Below are 10,081 nucleotides of genomic sequence, written 5' to 3'. Positions count from 1 at the left end.
GGGTTACATCTTTCTTCTGCTAATGGACACCGAAAAATCTGGGATGTCAAAGGAAGAATTAATACAAATGGAAAACTGCCATTTACAACTGGCTTTTCCCCGTAAGATGTTATTCTTTTTTTTTTTTTCCCCATTAGGTGATTTTCAAAATTATTTTGCCAGTGTCTTCGGGGAAATATTTTTCTCACAAATGCCTTCCAGTAAGCTGAGTTTCTTTTCTCTCTTTTTCCCATTCATACAAATGCATAGACCAACTGTCATTTTGTTGCTTTTGACCCCTGGTGTGAAGGTACTTAAGCTCCTAGCATCTCCATGTGCTCCTCTTATTCCCGGCCTGCCTTGCAGTTAGGTTGGCCCATGTGACCATTTTTGGCAGATGGACTGAGAGTGAAAGTGACTGTTAAACCTGGCATCCTTCCCTTTTTCCTTCTGTTGCGGCAACTTGGGTGGGTGGGTGGTCCTGCTTTCCTGATGGAGATTCCAGATGGAAAGAGGAATAAGAGGCAGCTGTTGAACCTACATCCAATTGTGATAGAAATGAAAAATAAACTTTTTTTTTGGTCTTTTTAGGGCTGCACCTGTGACATATGGAAGTTCCCAGGCGAGGGTCGAGTTAGAGCTGCAGCTGCCAGTCCACACCACACCTACAGCAACACGGGATCCAAGCTGTGTCTGCAAACTACACCACAGCTCATGGCAACACCGGATCCTTAACCCACTGAGCAAGGCCAGGGATTGAACCCACATCCTCATGGATAATATTTGGGTTTGTTACTACTGAGCCACAACTGGAACTCTGAAAAATAAACTTAATGTAATTAGCCACTGAAATTTCAACTCTTCGCTGTTGCACAAATTAGCCTTAATTACCTGACTAATAAAGCTTTGCAACAAAGCAGTTTCAAATACCCAGATGGTAAAGGACATGGCTGCATCTCTTGCCAGTATTTCACATGTGTAATTAGAAAACTGTGTCTGGTGCATAGATGATTTAAATTCACTGCTCAATTATTTCCAAGAGATTGTTGTTGCAACATAATTTTCCTCCATGGCCATAATTATCTCTTTGCCTCTTCTTAGGATGTTTGAATTCTGAATGTGGTCATTTCTGTCTATGGCCATAACACCCTGAACCTGCCCGATCTCGTCTGAATGTGATCATTTCTTTACTGGGCTGTTAGATGCTGAGTAACTGAAATCACATGATTAGTTTCTAACTCCAAGGTGACATGATCTATTAAAGTGTCCCAGGAGTATGCGGTTGATGCCAAATGTATGACTTATGAATGAATGAATGAGAACATCCATTTTTAATATCTATCTTACTTTCAGAAATGGAAATTTCCTCTCTGCAAGACATATAGCCGGGTATGACTGAGGTTATGGTGTACAATTGGAAGAGAAGAGGCTGCAGAATCATAAGTTCTGAGTCTAAATCTCTCCTCCACAGGGCCAGCTGCAAGACTTTTTACAAGATTTCTGTCTTCTCTCACTGTTCCCCTCTCCTCCAAACATAGAAAAAGGGATATTTCACTGGGTTATTGTGCAAATTAAATGTGTGAAAGTAAGGAAAATACATGAGATTTCATCCAACACACAGTAAAGGAATTTCTCAATAAACGTTAGTTACTCTCAATAAATCTTCAACAGAATCACAGTCTGGCCTGAGATTAAAAATAAAAAACCAAAACCAACCTCCAGCTCAGATGATTTAAGGAATGTGAGCACCAGATGGCACCATTGAGTCAATAACAAAGATTTTACTGGCATAAAGGGGAGAAAATGTCAATTCCAAAAGTCTAAAAATGTATATTTATCCAGCGTGATCACAAGAGTCACAACAAAGATAGTTGCTAAGTATTATGAGATCTGTGCTGTATTTTTTTCATTTTTAATGCTTTCTAATATTTAGGAAATAATTCACCATCAGCAGATTATTCTTATTGTTATTATTACTATTATAATTATCATCACTTTCACTGTCATTATTATGAGGTAATGGAAATGAAGACATTTTTAAAAATTTTCCCAGCCCAGAGATGTTTATCAGAGAATTATCATGCTTTCATGAAGAGAAGAAGAATTGCTTTTCAAATTGCTTTTCTGAAAGATGCTTAAATTTTGCCAATGCAGGGAAAAAGGCCTTTTCATAAAGACAGGCCCCTAAATGATAGGAAGGGGGGTGCCTCTTGCTCATCTGGGCAGCTGGGCAATAGAAAATGAATGGATATTGTCCTGAGGCATGGCTGGCACTTGCCCTTAACGCTGGGTCTTCCCAAGAATTAGAAGCTTCTCTGGACACTCTCTCCCCAGCAGCCTTCTCCCATGGACTCCACTGTCTCACCCTGTGTGAGTCAGTGAGGTCTTCAGATGCCTGTGGGCTGAGGAGGAAACCAAGGAGAGCTTCCCTTCATGAAACAAAGATGGAAATGTCTTAAACATTTAGAAAAGTATGGAACACAACAACACCTGTGTACTCACCACTTTCACCTAACATGTGTTATCCTTCCATCACAGTTACTACAGATCTTTAAAAAAAAACAAAACCAACAGCTGAAATCTCTACCCATAATCACATTGTCTTCTTTCTCTCTCCAGACAGAACTGTTTCTGGGATAACTGGTACCTGTGATGCGCACGGTGATTCTTTGGCTATTTGTTTGTATAATGGCTATGAAGGTAATTCTGAGCAGTGCCCTTACTTTTTCTGCTTTGGAAACGTAGAAAATGAGACTGTTCACTTTTCCTCCCTTCCTCTTTGCACTCAGAGACCTGTTCTGTGTCTGTATAACCCTTTTCATGTCCTCATTTCTCAGGATGCTGTGTATAAATGTATGTGCTATTTCAACTCCAAGGCTGTATGTAGCTTTAGTCCCAGTTTCTGCTATGAATGCCCTAGAAGAACTTTGGCAAATAATTTCATTTCTCTGAGCTGCACTTGGTTATCAGTGTCAAATGTCTGAAATAATACTGTTTTATGTGGATCATGAATTTAATACTTAAAAAAATAGAAGGTCCCATTTTGGGAACTCAGCGGGTTAAGGACCTCATATAGTGTTCGTGAAGATGCAGGTGCAATCCCTGGCCTCACTCAGTGGGCTAAGGATCTGGCATTGCCATGAACTGCAGTGTAAGTTGCAGATGCTGCTCGGATATGGTATTGCTGTGGCTGTGACATAGACTGGCAGCTGCAGCTCCGATTTGACCCCTAGCCCAGGAACCCATATGCCAAGGATGCAGCAGTTAAAATATATATACATAGATATGTATATATTGCCACACCACTCATGACATATGGACGTTCTCCAGGCCAGGGATTGAACCCAAGCCACAGCTGTAACAATTCTTGATCTTTTAACCCACTGTGCTGGGCCAGGGATTGAACCTATGCCCCTGTAGTGACTGGAGTCACTGGAGCCTGTGGCCAGATTCTTAACCCACTGCATCACAACAGGAATGCCTGTGGGTCATTAATTTAATCTTCAATAACATATTGTGGATTTTTATTGTAATTGGAAATGAAATATTCTAGTGCTTGGGATGAGAATTGCAAACTCAGGGAGTTCCCTTTGTGGCTCAGCAGTAACAAACCCAACTAGTATCTATGAGGTCACAGATTTGATCCCTGGCCCAGCTCATTGGGTTAAGGATCTGGTGTTGCCATGAGCTGCAGTGTAGGTCACGGACGCAGCTTGCATCTCATGTTGCTATGGCTGTGGTGTAGGGCCAGCAGCTGTAGCTCTGATTTGACCTCTAGCCTGGAAACTTCCATATAACGTGGGTGCAGCCCTTAAAAAACAAAAAGAATTGCAAACTCAAATAAGACCGTATCTCTAGAAAAAAATTCTCTCTTGAATGGAAAACAGGAACATTGAAAACTATGACTGTGCGATGTGATCAGTATTATAATTGAGGTGTTTATTAATTACTATAGGAGCCCAGGAGAGGAAAATGTTAGCTGTGCCCGTAGGCATCACAGGGAACTTTGTTGCTGTTGTTTATTTTTGATTTTGTAAGGTGACAATCTGAGTTGTGCTACACAAATACAATGGGGAAAACGGGAGAGTGAAATCAGCATGTATTTGGCACTTATTAATGCCAGGCACCAGACGTATCAGATCTCACTTCCTTCCTCACCTGACCATTCATATATTTTCCTTTCTTTTTTCAGTGCTTATACTGTGCTTAGTATTAAGAAAAATGATGTTCCGATCCTGTTCTCCAGATAAGGAAGCTGAGGCTCAAGGGAATAAAAAGCATCCAAGACCACAGCAGACGAGGATGACAGGAAAGTCCTTGCCTCCTCTCATGACACGGTCTGGGTTGGGGGATGAGTAGGGATGGGGGCTTGGAGGCGTGGGCTCAACCTCCATTCATTCCCCTCAAAGCTATTTCAGGCTAACATTTCCAAGTCAAATATGGCCTTTTCTATTGGTCATCTTTGCCAGCATCTCAGAACGTGTCCCTCCCTCCTCCTTGAAGCTCTCAGCTACCCTGGCTTCTAAGAGCCCACCTCTCTTGATGGTTCTGTACCTCCTCGCTCTCAGCCTCTCCAGTGGCCCACAGGTTGCAGGTGGCTACATCCGGGGTCCCTCTATAATTCTTGCTAGTTTTCCTTCACACTTTTCATCCCAAACCCTCTCAGCTATCCTCACCATTTCAGCCCCAACCTTTCTGCTAAGCACTAGACCCAGCTCTCTGGCTCTCACCTCCAGGTGAACTTAGAGCTTCTTAATCAGTAACCTTTCACGACCATCAGAGTCAGGTCTCAATCTTAGATCCTTCATAACACTAATTATAATGTTGTGTGGATTATCATATAAACTGAAGTAAGTCAGACAAAGACAAATATCATATGATATCACTTACATGTGGAACCTAAAAAAAAAAAAAAAAAGGATACAGATGAACTTATTTAGCAGAACAGAAGCAGACTTAGACCTTGAAAAACTTATGGTCACCCAAAGTGACAGATGTTAGGGAGGGGTGGGCTGGGGGTTTGGGACTGGCATATGCACACTGAAGTATATGAAATGATCCGATGTATAGCACAGAAAACTCTACAATATCCTGTGATAATCCCTGTGAGAAAAGAATCTGAAAGAGAATGGATGTGCGTACATGTATAACCGAATCGCTTTGCTATACAGCGGAAATGATCACAAAACTTAAATTAAATATACTTCAATACAACTTTAAAAAATGAAAGAATAAAATAAAACAGAAACCAACTCGTACATTTTGAAAGCAAACTTAGGGCTACCAGATGGGAAACCATGGTGGTGGGGGGGAATGTGTAAATTGGGAGGCTGGGATTAACACATACATACTACTATATATAAAATGGGTAATTAACAAGGACCTACTGTATAGCACGAGGAGGTTTACTCAACATCCTGTAATAACCTATATGGGGAAAAATAATATATATGTATATATATATGGATGCATATTGATAATGGATATTTAAACTGATTCACTTCGCTGTATATCTGAAACTAATGCAACATTGTAAATCAAGTATACTCCAATGAAATTTTGAAAAAATAAAGTTAAAATGTCATTATCCATATAAAAATAATGTTAAATTATGTCACTTTTCTCTGGCTATTTGTTTAAGACCTTTCTCCTCTTCTAAGTTCCATCAAGACAATCTGTCTACGAGTTCCCGTTGTGGCGCAGTGGTTAACGAATCCGACTAGGAACCATGAGGTTGCGGGTTCGATCCCTGCCCTTGCTCAGTGGGTTAACGATCCAGCGTTGCCGTGAGCTGTGGTGTAGTTTGCAGATGCGGCTCGGATCCAGCGTTCCTGTGGCTCTGGCATAGGCTGGCAGCTACAGCTCCGATTGGACCCCTAGCCTGGGAAACTCCATATGCCACGGGAGCGGCCCAAGAAATGGCAAAATGACAAAAAAAAAAAAAAAAAAAAAAAAAAAAAGACAATCTGTCTAGCTTGAAACTGCATATCCATTGCCCAGCATGACAAGAGTGCACGGTGAGTGTTAAGCAAATATTTGTTGAAAGAAACACACTCAGTGAAAGAAAAGCAAGTTCCCAGATATTCATCTTTACACCATATCACTTTCGTGAATGCCAAGCCCATGCATCTGGCTGGCCACTGAATTCCGGGCAGACACTGCACACACACGGGAGGAGTGTTTGCGTGGAGTCTCACCTTCCTCATTATCCTCTTAATGGCTACGTTGTTTTGGGCTCCAGGGTCCACTTGCACAATCACCACCTTGGATTTCTCCCTCCCCAGAGGCTTCTCTCTCTGTCTCCTCTAGTCAAGTAATCACCCACATTCACAGACTGTCCCGCTAAATACTTTGCACATCTCTCCCCTTCCTTCCATCACATCCATAGGATTCTGAACCTATTTCAAACCCCCGCAGTTTCCCATCGGTATCACTTGTAGTAGCCTCTATTTAAAGTTAGCCTTTTACGTTGCCAGTGAACCCTGGTGTAGTTTGCAGATGCGGCTCATGTCCCGTGTTGCTGTGGCTGTGGGAGGCCAGCAACTGCAGCTCTGATTTGACTCCTAGCCTGGGAAGTTACATATGCCACAGGTGTGGCCCTCAAAAGCAAAACAAAAAAGTTAACCTTTTAGTTTGGTTTCACAAACTTCATACTCTGTGTACTACCTTCAGCATCCCTTTTGCTATACTCACCCTATCTCCATAGCAACTCTTCTGTTATATATGTTATTAAAAATAGACGTAATCCTTCCTTTCAAACTTAGCGAAATATTTGCTAAGCCATAATAGGAATGAAACGTTTTCATATACTAGTCATCATTTTTCAACTATGCAATAAACATATAATCATTAACATAAAAATACTAATTTAAGGGCCCCTTAAAATCATGTCACTTCACCTATCCCTTGTGGAGTGTGTGACACACCCTCCAAATGCTGACTTGGTCCCTGTTATGTACTGTCCGTGTTGCAAGGGCTTCCCCCCATCATATGTAATTGAACTTTCTGTATTCTACCTAATTGAATCATTATAACAACATCTGTTATAAGTACGAGCATCTCTGTTTTCCAGAAGAGAAAAGCGGGAGGCAAGGGTAAGTAGTGAGCTCAGTGTTAAGTAACGGGCCAAGGTAAGAGGTCAGGTCTGGGTGACAGATCCCTCTGGCTCAGGACACGGCTGTCCCTACTTTGGCTATTGGTCGTGTTCCCTTCAGTACTGAACTCTCAAATCTTTGGCATCGTGCCCTTCAATGTCACCTTTTCACTTACAGAAAAAGCCCTTATGCCTCAGCACAGTGGATTAGCCCACACAGGTGTGACATGTCCAATAGGCGTGACACCTCCCATAGATATGCTGCCTTGCTACCTGTCCTGTCTCATCTTTCATTTTGCCCTGCCTTATGCCCTGTGTTCAGGAACTCTGACCTGCTGCCTGCACTCACACCCTCTGGGTGATTTTTGGCTTCTGGTCTCTCTTAAGGCTGTCCCCTAGTGTTGGAAGCCTCCTCTCTCCACCACTTTTCTATTAACACCTGGATGCAGCTTCACCAGCTTTCAGATGCCCTCCTGAGAGCTCCCTCCCCCATTCCCAGGACAGGATGCTGTGTCTCTCCTAACACTGACTGATTCTGTACCTGACCTCACCACATCACTTTACAACGACCTGCTCCCAAAAGGCAGCATCCCCTACAGAGAAGACCTGTGTTTGGTGGTTACTTACCGCTGTGCCCAGCAATCATGTCTAGGTTCAATGAATCAGAATTAAATACATGAACAAATTCTATTTAATGAAAACCTTCACAGGGCTAGGAACTCAGCTCCATCTTTGTACTGGTTGAAAACAGAAGCTCTAAGTATTTGCTGAAAACAACGTATGGAATATCTATTGCACTTAGGACATTATCCTGCTATTTAGATCTAATTTAAAACTAGATTCTGGAGTTCCTGCCATGGTGCAGTGAGTTAAAAATGTGACTGCCGCAGTTCGGGTCATTGGAAAGCTTCGGGTTTGATTCCCAGCCCAGGGCAGGGGGTTACAGGATCCTGTGTTCTGCAGCTCTGGCTCAGATTCAATTTCTGGCCTGGAAACTTCCATATGCCATGGGTGCAGTCATAAAATGAACAAAAAATAAAAATAAAAATCAAACTAGATTCTTTTTTGAAGAACTTTACTTGCTTTCAGAGACAACATCAAATCATGAAGCATCCTGGTTTTCCATAGCCAGGTGCCTTTTGATGTAGAAAGGGAGTACTCTTTAGCGTGCGGTTTGTTCCTGTTAAGAACCTGACTGTTCAGCCTTCTGAGAAGCAGGCCTCCTGTTTCTATTGATGAAGAGATTGCCTGAGAAGCACCTTCTGGAATTCTGACTGCTCAGCTCTTGGACTCTCGCCCGGTGCTTGATAACTCTTTTTAATTAGCCCCCTGGTGATCTTCCCTCTCTCCAAAAGTACCATTTTGTTGTAGGGAGACAAGACCAATCTCTTTTCCCCCAGAGAAAATCCTGGATCCCCACTGCAGAATCAGAGACAGTTGACATGGATTTCAGAGGCTCTTGTTATCAAAACACATGTGCCTGACCATCATTGTCCCTCTCTGCTTAGCAACCGCCATTCATTGTCTGGTGAGATGCATGGATCACAGGTTCTTTATTTTGAATCAGGCTATTTTTGCAGTTATTTTGATCATCAATGAATCCCTGTTCCTCTTCCTTTCCAGGAGATTTTTGTTTCCTCTGCTGGATGAAATGTTACCCAAACTTGGGGATTTGGCAAATGTCGATTTGACATTAGTTTTCACTTATAGCACCCAAACTACCTCCTTCAGAACTAATTCCTTCTCCTGAAAAGGGGGAAGAGGGCTTCATTTCTGTCTCTATGAAAAGAAATAGAGATTGAGCTAGAACTCATCTTGGTGTGTCAATTTCTGTCCTGTGAGAAGCTTGCTCTGGAGGCCTTATCTTTGCATCATCTGCTCCTTCAGCAGTGGGCTGTTTAAATTGTCATTAAGGTGAATAAAAACAAAGTGACTGGTCTTTTTGTCTCCAGGTCTTCCCATCTTTGGCAGAGGGACTTCATAAAACAAAGATTTGACCCATCTGCATAGCCTGATGCTGGAAGTGCCCTGGGATATGACATTGTGTGCTGCTCTTCTTTCATCTCTTCTTGCTCCATGCTTGAAATATGAACCCCTTTGAGCCCCACCTTCAAGCCTATCATGTCCGCATTCCATCTCTGCTCGAGTTCTAAGCAGGACAAGTGTTAGGACCACTTGGCAGTGAGACCTTTGAGGGGTGGGAAGGACCTGGATTTTCTTATTCGAAGTTGTATTCTGGGTGCCTGTATAGTGTGCAGCACAGAGTGGGTGCTGAGCCAGCCAAGTATCTACTAAATGCATGAGGAATGAATGAAGATGCCCATGCTCTTCTTACAAAGCCGTCTTGTTCCTCCCACCGGCCTCCCTTTTTCATCTGCCAATACAAAGCCACCCTCTGTTTTTCAATTCAGATGCATGTTATGATGGCAGCCTCTCAGAGCAATCCCCTGACCCTTGGAGGAGATCTTCCTGCTCTGTGACCCCATAATGCTTTGACAGGCATTTCCCACTGCCTTCATCACACCACACTGTAATTCTTTCTTTCTTGGTCTCTCTCCATATCCTACGAGATTGAGGGTATCTAAAGGTGGAGATTTTAGTGGAACCATCCTAATTTTCCTAACTTTCAGGGCTCTGCTATAGTAGGCATTGAAGATATATTGATTGATAACCAAGAAAATATGTAACGTTTTGCAGCAATAGTATATCCTATGAAAGTGGGACGTCAGCCCAAACAGCAAGGATCAATCGCAATACCACTATAAGTCTGGTGAGGTAAAACTTGGAAGAATAAGGATAACACAAGCAAAGGAACAGATCATAGATCTGCTGGTCCTTGGGGTCTAGAAAATGCTTTGGCAAGTCCTCCATCCTCTATTGATTCCAAGAGACCTGCTGGGGACTCAGGTGATAGTTAACAATGTGCAGACAAAGACAACAAGGGAAATGAAGCATCTGTAATTATATTCAAAGCCAAATGTCTCCAGTGGGAATATCAGCAAGTAATTC

This window comes from Sus scrofa, chromosome 8 (assembly GCF_000003025.6).
Source record: "Sus scrofa isolate TJ Tabasco breed Duroc chromosome 8, Sscrofa11.1, whole genome shotgun sequence".
Lineage (NCBI taxonomy): Eukaryota > Metazoa > Chordata > Mammalia > Artiodactyla > Suidae > Sus > Sus scrofa.
Note: the sequence above shows the minus strand (reverse complement) of the source record.